The sequence below is a fragment of the Octopus sinensis genome, unplaced genomic scaffold, assembly GCF_006345805.1.
Source record: "Octopus sinensis unplaced genomic scaffold, ASM634580v1 Contig13524, whole genome shotgun sequence".
Taxonomy (NCBI): Eukaryota; Metazoa; Mollusca; class Cephalopoda; order Octopoda; family Octopodidae; genus Octopus; species Octopus sinensis.
In genome coordinates this window covers 37501-48948 of record NW_021833003.1, presented here as the reverse complement: position 1 = coordinate 48948, position 11448 = coordinate 37501, and the positions used below count along the sequence as shown (strand labels likewise).

General features: G+C 37.3%; 1 long non-coding RNA gene across 2 annotated transcripts in view; it reads right to left on the bottom strand.

The window, feature by feature from the left end:
* Window positions 1-421: 421 nt before the first annotated feature.
* The window catches only part of LOC118761434, an 18634-nt gene continuing 7607 nt past the window's right edge, over window positions 422-11448 (bottom strand). Inside the window, exon 3 of one of the 2 annotated variants that reach the window (XR_004997374.1) lies at window positions 422-964. This is a non-coding gene — a long non-coding RNA (uncharacterized LOC118761434). Of the gene's footprint in view, window positions 965-5580; window positions 5702-11448 lie in introns of those variants that run through there. The other variant, XR_004997375.1, reaches the window with a different exon arrangement.

Genomic DNA, 11448 nt, shown 5'->3' with positions numbered 1-11448 from the left:
AAAAAAAAATAAACCCGAGCAACGCCGGGTTATACTGCTAGTATATATACGTTCACATAGGTATATGCATATACATATTCCGGGGTGTCTGTGTGCTTTTACCATCATGTCTTTACATCACGTGGTAGATGAGCGTCACTGTCATACAAGCGATGTCCTTTCGTTTTTTTCAGTCATGGAGGAAATATCATCTTGCTTGGTAACGCGTGAAAGCTTAGAAATTCTGCCTTAAACCCCTTACCCAACAATTATTTTGAAAATAAATGTATTTTTTCAGACATATTTTTTAATTGTTTTATTTTACTATGTTTTGAATGGTGTTTTGGCGAGTCTATCTTTTGACGAGTTAACTCGCCAGAGATAGGAAAAACGATTTCGGCCAAAACGCATATATTCGTTTCTGCCGGGTAAGGGGTTAACAACGAATTCCGTCTAACCCATGCAAGCATGCAAAAGTGGACGTTAGAATGACGACGAAGACAACGATAATGACGATGGTGTTGCTGACGACGATGCTCTTAAAGCTAGTAAGAATATTATCTTCAGAGAAGTTACATTCTTATGAATATTTGATAACAGTTCCATCAAATATGTATGACGAATTCTTTTCTCAATGCCAAATTTAGACAACAAAGACACAAAATGGAAAGTCAGAAAATTGATAAAATTATCAAGAGAATATTTCATTTCCCTTGCGATAAACAAGATTTGATGCTAATACTTGGCACCATTCTGTATGATAATGTTTGAATGAGAATTAGAAAGCAATAAAAAGATATATCTATGGTCTTTATGATTTCTCTGAGAATCATCTGCACGAATAAAAGATGCGATGCGTTAGATTAAATAAACGTTATTGCTGATATCACCAACGAGGTCTAAATCTGTGGGAAGTGTTTCTTTTTTTTCTTCTCTTTCTTTATATTCCATGTTTTGATTTTCTCCAGTCAATTCACATGAGTTTCTGAAAGCAGTTACGCATACATACATACACACATACATACATACATACATACATACATAAATACAAACATACATACATACATACATACATACATACATACATAACATAAATACATATATACATGCATGCATACAGAACATAAATGCATACATGCATAACATAAATACACACATGGGTATATACATATATGTATGTATATACACATACATGTATACGTACACATATATACGTACATACATGTGTACATATACATGAATGTATTCTCACATATATATATATTGCATATATATATAATATATATATAATTATATATATATATAATATATATTATACACACACTCACACACATAACTAGTTGCATAAATACATATATGATAACATATATATATATAATTTATATATAATTTATATATGACATTATGATATACGATATATGATAATATGATATTACGAAAGGATACATACGCATATAATCTTATACACACGCGTACAAACACACACGCATACTCACATATATATACAAACGTGTATATATTCATACATGTTTATATATAGGTATACATATATACATGCATATATGTATATACATGCATGTATTCTTATATTTATATAAATGAGTTGATACATAAATTTATCATGTAATTTATACATGATATTACGAAGAGATAGATACGCATATATTCTTACACACACACACACACGCACACATACACACATACATACACACACGCACAGACATTATGATATATGACATATGATAATATGATATTACAAAGGGATACATGCGCATCAATTCTTATACACACAAACACACACACACACATACAACATGTATAAATTAGGTTATATTCTGTACAGAATGTAGTAGAGTATTGTAAAAAGCTCGTTCACCTCCATATTTCACCCAGTGCTATCCAACAGTAGTAGAGGAACATTTATTTGTAATCACTACAATTGTTTCCACATAGCATAGTTCTCCAGGCTCGCAGGTATTTGGTTATGTAACCGTTTCCCTGCATTCTGAGATCTTGCGCTTCATCAGGTGATACATAAATATTGTTTCTGTGTTCTGCAAACTCAAATTTGGGTTTTTTTACCGCATCCCTTCTGTCTGTCTGTCGTGAATATACGAAATAGTAGTGATCACACAGTATGTCGAAATGTGATTTTGGTTGAAAGATAATTATATATATATATATCTATATATATAAAACTGTAGTTGTTGAGTGTCTGTCCCCTCGATTTAGATTCCTAACTACTCCCACATTTTGCGGTGCAGTTTAACCAATTCGGGTATCTTATAGTCGTGATTCATATCGAGCCCGTCTGAGTATTAAGCGCGCGTTCTACGATGAGTCTACGATTTAAAAAATAATTTAACATCATTTTTTATTCCATTTGAATGCATAATTTTTCGTGTGTCGATGGCGGCGGAGTTGGCGTCCACGCTCAAAACACCTGCACTGTGTTTGCTTCTCCCCCTTCTTCCCTCCCTCGTGAAGCTGTGTGGGAAGGGAGTGTAAGGAAATCAACGTCGTAAAGCGTTGTCAAGGAGACCAGCGTTCTTTTAGAACAACGACTTCATGGCTTGAAGACACCAAAACAGAAATGGCTAAGAAAGCCCGAATTGGCATCTATAAGGGAAGTAACTCTCTAAAAATGCTTATATAGTTATTTCCCTTACAAACCCGAGCAACGCCGGGCTATACTGCTAGTATATATATAAGGATAAAATCTATATTTATCAAGCAGCCAAGCGTGAAAAACCAGTTCAGGAAAAAAATTAATACAGAATAAGCAATTTTTCTCTTTAAACATGAATACGTTCTTTATATTAAGGGCTATTACTACACGTAAATGCTCCACGCTGTTATGGGACTCTGAAGTCAAACTACTTTAATAAATATACACGGCACCGAAAGTGGGGGAATGCAACTTTGAAGCTACCTTTTAAAAATAGATTTAGTCGCAAATCATTAATGATTTCATAACAGCGTGAGGCATTTACTTTAATATAAAGTATGTATGTCATGCGTGTGTGTATATGTATGTATGTATATATATGTATATGTACAGTTGAAATTTACAGGAAAACAAAAGACGAAGCCAGGTGTATAAACAACAGGCAGGTGTATTAGTTTGACGCTCGGGAAGGTGAGAAAGTCTTTTACGTTTCGAACCTACGCGCTTCAACAGAAAGGAACACGAGGAAATAAATAGAGAGAGAATAAAAGAAAACTTGTGGACATATGTATATATATAGGTATATGTATATGTATTGTGTGTGTGTGTGTGTGTGTGTATGTATATATATGTATATGTGTGTGTGAGTTTGTGTATATATATATATATGTGTGTGTATGCATATATATATATATATATATATATATATATATATATATATATATATATAGATATATATGTATATACATATACAAACATACATACATGCATGCAAAGACAAACTGCATGTATATACACTTGCATACTCTGTTATTGATTTGTTTATTAACCGAGTGATTAAACTATCGATTATTTAGCTATTTAAATAAGTAACAAATTAACTAATAATAAAGAAGTGAAACTGAAACAGGGCATGTGGTTATATTGGCGTAATGACCCTTCAAAAGTACAAGAAAATTAATTTTAGCTTATGAGTTTACATCAAGAATTTTGTAAACCAATTGAAGCTTAAACTTAATTTAAGATGAAACCAATTTAAGATTAAAGAGTAAACCAATTTAAGATTAAAGAGTAAACCAATTTAAGATTAAACTTAATGATTACACAATACAGTATGATGGTAGCTAGCAAGCTGAAACTTCGAAGACACTCTCAACTTTTTCTATGTGTGCGTGTACACACACACACACACACACACACACACACACACACACACACACACACACACACACGAGATATAATTAAAATAAAAGAAACTTGAGCTTTCTTTATTAAAGTTTCCCTGGACGTTGGTATCTGAGTATTGTCGTCATCGTTGTCATCGCGATCATCATATACATTTCTTTACTACCCACAAAGGGCTAATCATAGAAGGGACAAACAAGGACAGACAAACGAATTAAGTCGATTACATCGTAACTGGTACTTAATTTATCGACCCCGAAAGGATGAAAGGCAAAGTCGACCTCGGCGGAATTTGAACTCAGAACGTAACGGCAGACGAAATACGGCTACGCATTTCGCCCGGCGTGCTAACGTTTCTGCCAGCTCGCCGCCCTCAAATATTCGTTGTTATTGCTTAGGTCAGCTGTGAGCGAGTAAACCTATGATGAATTTATAATATTGGTTTCAATTTTTGGCACAGGGCTGGCAATTTCAGTGGGGGGGGGTGGAGGAAATATAAGTCGCTAACATCGACCCAGAAAAATAAAGTAGACCGTGGCGAAATTTGAGCTCAGATCACGAAGACGAACGAAACGCCACTGAGTATTTTGCCCGACGTGCTAACGGTTCTGCCAGCTCGCCGCCCTCAAATATTCGTTGTTATTGCTTAGGTCAGCTGTGAGCGAGTAAACCTATGATGAATTTATAATATTGGTTTCAATTTTTGGCACAGGGCTGGCAATTTCAGTGGGGGGGGGTGGAGGAAATATAAGTCGCTAACATCGACCCAGAAAAATAAAGTAGACCGTGGCGAAATTTGAGCTCAGATCACGAAGACGAACGAAACGCCACTGAGTATTTTGCCCGACGTGCTAACGGTTCTGCCAGCTCGCCGCCCTCAAATATTCGTTGTTATTGCTTAGGTCAGCTGTGAGCGAGTAAACCTATGATGAATTTATAATATTGGTTTCAATTTTTGGCACAGGGCTGGCAATTTCAGTGGGGGGGGGTGGAGGAAATATAAGTCGCTAACATCGACCCAGAAAAATAAAGTAGACCGTGGCGAAATTTGAGCTCAGATCACGAAGACGAACGAAACGCCACTGAGTATTTTGCCCGACGTGCTAACGGTTCTGCCAGCTCGCCGCCCTCAAATATTCGTTGTTATTGCTTAGGTCAGCTGTGAGCGAGTAAACCTATGATGAATTTATAATATTGGTTTCAATTTTTGGCACAGGGCTGGCAATTTCAGTGGGGGGGGGGTGGAGGAAATATAAGTCGCTAACATCGACCCAGAAAAATAAAGTAGACCGTGGCGAAATTTGAGCTCAGATCACGAAGACGAACGAAACGCCACTGAGTATTTTGCCCGACGTGCTAACGGTTCTGCCAGCTCGCCGCTTTCAATAATAATACTCTCTTTTACTTGTTTCAGTCATTTGACTGCAGCCATGCTGGACCACCGCCTTTTTACTCGAGCAAATCGACCCCAGGTCTTATTCTTTGCAAGCCTAGTACTTATTCTATCGGTCTCTTGTTGCCGAACCGCTAAGTTACGGGGACGAAACAAACCAGTATCGGTTGTCAAGCGATGTTGGCGAGGGGGATAAACACAGACACACACACACACACACACACACACACACACATATATATATATATATATATTATATATATATATATATATATATATATATATACATACATATATACGACGGACTTCTTTCAGTTTCCGTCTACCAAACCCACTCACAAGGCGGATAGCTGCACTTTAATTTGTAACTTATTGCTTGTGCGTTTCCCAGTCGAAACACATGTCCTCCTCACTCTGCACATCTTCTTGCGATCCACACAAATTGTTCACCAGTTTCTCATTGTCTGTTTAAAGAACTGAGAAGTTCCAAAGGTAAAATACACAAGAAATTACGCTTCTTTCTGGGGAAAGGGAGCACTTTATGGCACCTCTCGCCCATAAGTCCCTAAAGAGTCGCCCGTAGAAAGATTTTCGTATTAACGAGAAAACTACAGAATAACCAGTAAAAATGGTTATAAAATGTGTGCCTGTCTATATAATTGGTTGTTAACAACTTCAACGCATGTCTTCATAAGCATTCAACAACTGCCGTGAAAACCGTTAGAAAGGCCGAATTTTCCGGAACAATGGCATAATGAAATAAAAAAAAAATTAAAACTCCAGAAAATCAAATATTTAGGCATATTGTAGCAATTAAGAGTCACATCTAATTTTAAAAAAAGCATTTATTATTAATTTATTGAAATTAAAAAGCTTAATAAAAATCTTTAATTATATTAACGAAACTATTGAATCAAAATCGAATCGAATTAAAAATACCCCTCGTCGTAGTCGTCGTCGTCGTCGTCGTCATCGTCATCGTCATCATCATCATCATCATCATCATCATCATCATCATCATCAGAGTACTGGGTTCGATGTAATCGACTGACCCCTTTCCATAAAATTTCGGACCTTGAGCCCATAGTAGAAACATTGACACAAGAGCCGATGGCTTTGTTTATAATTTCAGCAAACAAACTGTTTGCTGATCAGTGCCGATGTCAGCACACCAATAATAAATCATTATTTGCATTTGAATAGTGAGATCTTTTATTTTTAATTAATTAATATGAGAACCAAAATAATCACGTTCTGCATTTTGCAGAAAACCTCTTTACAGACACATTCTATAATCTTTTAATAGTTTGTGCATGAATATTTCTATCCAATGGGAAACCCAAATTAATGGAGTTAGTTATTATTAGATGTTCACAATCCATATTGCAAACATCATATTACTCAGACCACCATTTTATTTTCCAGTATATACCGTTAATGATGGATTGCCAATGACTTATAAAGATAAAATACACACCATTATAACAAACAATGGGAGGACAATTTTTGTCCGTAATGATTAAAAATAAATGCTTGTGTTTCATTTATTATGCAAATACTGAAATATCAAAGAGACACAAAATGGAAAACGTTTATGCTCTTACTAATACTGCTCATAAAACACTCGCAATACTAACAATGTTGTTTTCAAATTTTTACATTCGGAAATGCAAAAACAAAAAAAAAACAAAAAATAAAACAAAAAAAAATTGGTAGGCGGAAGGAAGAGTTAATTTTCAAGCGTGGAAAGCAATACATGTTTTTCTCAAATAGTCGATATTTGGGTTCCTACTAACTGCAACAATTTGAGGGTCCTATGTAATTGTAAAACACACACACACACACACACACACACACACACACACACACACACACACACACACGCACACACACACACACACCACACACACACACACACACACACACACAAACACACACATATACATAGTGGTTGTCTACTCCTTATGCAGAGTCTGACCACCTGCTGTACCTACACCTTAGCCCCAGCATGGCATCTGATGTGGCTTTTTAAACCAGACAATGTTCTGAAAAGACACCCACATAGATTGCACCTCCAGTTTGGACCACCAAGAGCTGCAGATAAGTTCTGATCTTTGTGGATCTTAAAATGTCTTTTGAACCCTCCGTTAGATTTGAAAACCTTCTGGCATACACTGTATTCAAAGATGTGCACTGACATATAGGCAGAATAGCTGGTGGAGGTTTGTTTTCCAGGGGTTCACAAATGAGATTTGAGCCCAGCAAAAGAAAGGTATGGTCTGTCACAAACTGTGTACACAAAAAGGTCATTGTCATTTACCTTCTCAATCGTAACATTCTTCCTTAGATCTCTTTTGAGTCTTACATGTGTTATCCTGGCCTCTTCCAATGCTTTTACTCCACTCCACACTTTTGTTCGCCATCCCGCTCGATCCGAAGTAAGGGTTTCTATGCCTTCTGGATCCATTCCAAGTGACTTCATAATAGTTCTTATGCCGTCCTTAAACCTTTTTTTTAGGTTTACGCCGATAGCGTTTTCCCTCAGCAAGCTCACCATCAAACAACTGCTTCAGCACGCGTCCATCCGCCATTCGAACAATATGGGCACACTATCTCATTTGGTTCCTCAAAATCATAGCTTTAATTGAGGTGATGCCTGCAGATGCAACGATATCTGTGTTTGGAGTAAAAGAACTCCATTTTATGTTTAAAATGCGATGAAGGCATTTTTGGTGGAATTGTTCTAACAATTTAAAATACCTTTCATAACAAGTCCATGTTTCACAAGAATACAACAAAATATCCATCAAAATATCTGTATTATATATATATATATATATATAAGTAAATAAATGGACTTAATTATATTAACGAAACTATCGAATCAAAACTGAATCAAAACTGAATCAAATTAAAAATACCCCTCGTCGTAGTCGTCGTTGTCATCGTCATCCTCCTCCTCCTCCTCCTCCTCATCATCATCATCATCATCATCATCATTTTGCTATCCTAGTAACTGTTTATTGAATTTTCCATGTTAACGGTAAACAAAGGATAATTCATTCATCCATTTATATATATATATCTTTTTATGGTTGAGTACTAGCTTTGCTTTCATCGACTAACACTCCTGTACTTCAAAACTGTTAGTATTACGCCAAAATTCGAAAGCAAAAGCGGCCGGTTGGCAGAATCATTATCACCCGGACAAATGCGTAGCAACAGCATTTCGTCCGTCTATACGTTCCGTGTTCAAATTTCGCCGAGGTCGACTTTGCCTTTCATCCTTTCGGGGTCGATAAAATAAGTACTAGTTAAACACTGAGGTCAACCTAAACGGCTTTCACCCTCCCCCGAAATTGCTGGCCTTGTGCCAAAAATTGAAACCAATATTGTTTCTGTCGAGGTCGACTCTTCCTTCATTCTTTCGGAGATGGATAAAATAAGTACCAGCTGAGTGCTGGAGTCGATGTAATCGACTATCACCCTTCCATAGATTTCAGGCCTTGTGTCTGTAGCAGAAAAAATATTTATTCAGTATAATAAAGTTATCTTTTCTACGTTTCTGCAGCTAAGCGTAGACTGAACGCTCGACTGTCTTGTTTAAAGTCACAATTCGCGTTTTTTTTTGATTGAGTAAATTTCCACAAGGTCAACAATCATTAGGGGAGGTAACTAGTCGATTACATTGACCCTACTTTCTGACTGGTACATTATTTTATCGACTCCCAAAAGGATGAAAGGTAAATTTGTTATTGCGAGAAGATATAGATTCCATCTCAGCTGTCCTACCCTTAACCCAGCGGAACATTCAAGATAAGACAGCAGTAGAGTAATGGAGAGGGTGTGTGTGTGAGGGAGAGAGAGAGAGAGAGAGGGAGAGAGAGAGAGAGTTACATCAGTCAGTGGCTAAGATCCATTTTCAATCGAGCAGAATGAAGCGGCATGAAATGAAGACACAATGCACCACTCGTTCTGGGAATCGAACCCACGATCTTATGATAGCGAGCTAATGCTCGAACCACTAGGCCACGCCTAGGTAAAAAGACTTAAATTATAAGTCGTCCTTCATCAAAGAAAGTTCGAGCACTCTTGTACTGTGTACTAAGGAGGCGCAATGGCCCAGTGGTTAGGGCAGCGGACTCGCGGTCATAGGATCGCGGTTTCGATTCCCACACCGGGCGTTGTGAGTGTTTATTGAGCGAAAACACCTAAAGCTCCACGAGGCTCCGGCAGGGATGGTGGTGATCCCTGGTGTACTCTTTCACCACAACTTTCTCTCACTCTTACTTCCTGTTTCTGTGTACCTGTATTTCAAAGGGCCGGCCTTGTCACTCTCTGTGTCACGCTGAAAATCCCCGAGAACTACGTTAAGGGTACACGTGTCTGCGGAGTGCTCAGCCACTTACACGTTAATTTCACGAGCAGGCTGTTCCGTTGATCGGATCAACCGGAACCCTCGTCGTCGTAACCGACGGAGTGCTTCCATCCACTGTGTACTAATAGAAAACTGATCCAAAGTAGATAATAATAAAAAAAGTCGTATCATGGTAACTCCTCACACCACCAATCACTGAAAATGCTATTAGAAATGAATATTATATGATTTTTTGCGCTTTTGTTTTTTGCAGTATCATCTCACAAGGGAACAGCGATTGGAAGATCAGATTTGATCTTTATAGACAAGAATATACAAACGGAAAAAAAAGAAGAAAAAAACGAGTATGCAAGATTATCGATTTGTTGCCATAAGATAACAGATGAGAAACGAAAGAATGTTAAATATAACATTTCTGAATTTTTATCAGAAAATCGAAAGAACTCAAGGAATCGCGAGAGAAAGTTATTCCTGTTGTATTAGGAGCACCTGGTAAAAGCAACATTTGCCAAAAAAAGAAAAAAGTGTCTTTTAAGTGGTCTTTCGACTTGTTAGAAATAGTAGCCAAATTTCTCTCAAAACACATTCTATCATCTAGTAACAAAAAGTAAAGAGCGAGTTCCAGTCGTGACTTCCCTGTCTTTTAATCCTGCAGATGCTTTGTTGGAATAAAAGGCAGGATAGTCACGGATCGAAGGTAGATATGATCAATTAGAGCTCAGCCGGTGTTAAACAACAACAACAATAACAACAACAAAAAACCGTCAGGAGTGACTGTGTGGTTGCTTGACTTCATAGAAATAGCATCCAAATAGCCCTCAAATTGCACCCAACAGCTTTAAATAAGGAAGTAGATATCCGACAATGTAGTAATTGATATATAAAAAAGATGAGATAGTCACGGCTGGAAAGTCTCTGATCATAGGTTTGTTCAATTTTGAGTTGGCCTGGACTTAAGCAACAATGCAAGGAAAAACAAAACGACAAGAGCAACTCCGTTAAGTGCATTTGAGCTCCTGACTCCGTAGTCTAGTACTATATTTTACAAGGCCACTTTTTTCCCACTGTTACACAAGTACAAAGTACAATCAACTGCCACGAGCAAAATTTCGGTTTGGTAAAATGTACTGAAATAAGCTTCAACTAAATTGTTTTAGACATCTGTGTTGTTGCGAGGAGACATATACTCCCACTCAGTTCCCGCCCTCTTGCTGTAACAGAATATTCAAGATGTGGCGACTAGAGAGGATGGGGGGGGGGGAGAAGGCTGCACCAGAATCCATCTGGTACTCATTACCGGTGAGTAGATTGGCCCAACGTAAAACGGAGTGACTTATTCAAGGATACAACGCGCCGCCCTACTCAGGAATTGAACCCACTACATTACACACAAACCATTAGACCGTTCACTAGCCGAGGACTCCAAATCCTGAAGCCGTACATTAGCCGAAGATTCTAACCATGAGGTCGTATACTCAGTGGGGTACCACAGAAATGGTAAAGGGTTTACGGCACAAAAGAAATCACTTTAAACTTACTAAAATAATATTCGCGATGCCTTATTTATACTAAGTATAGCAGCAGATTAATTTTGGGGATTTGATCAAAGACTTTGCTATTAAATAAAAGTAGGAGAAAACTATTCAAATATAAATAAAGTCGAAGTATACAAAAATAAGCATTATTTTCCATCTTACGGCCAGTCTTGTTTTATTTTGAAAAATGAAAAGATCTATTTTTATTGTTTACTAGCAGTATCGCCCGGCGTTGCTCGGGTTTGTAAGGGAAATAACTATATAAGCATTTTTAGAGATGTAAAGTATAATAGCCATCTCAATATGGCTA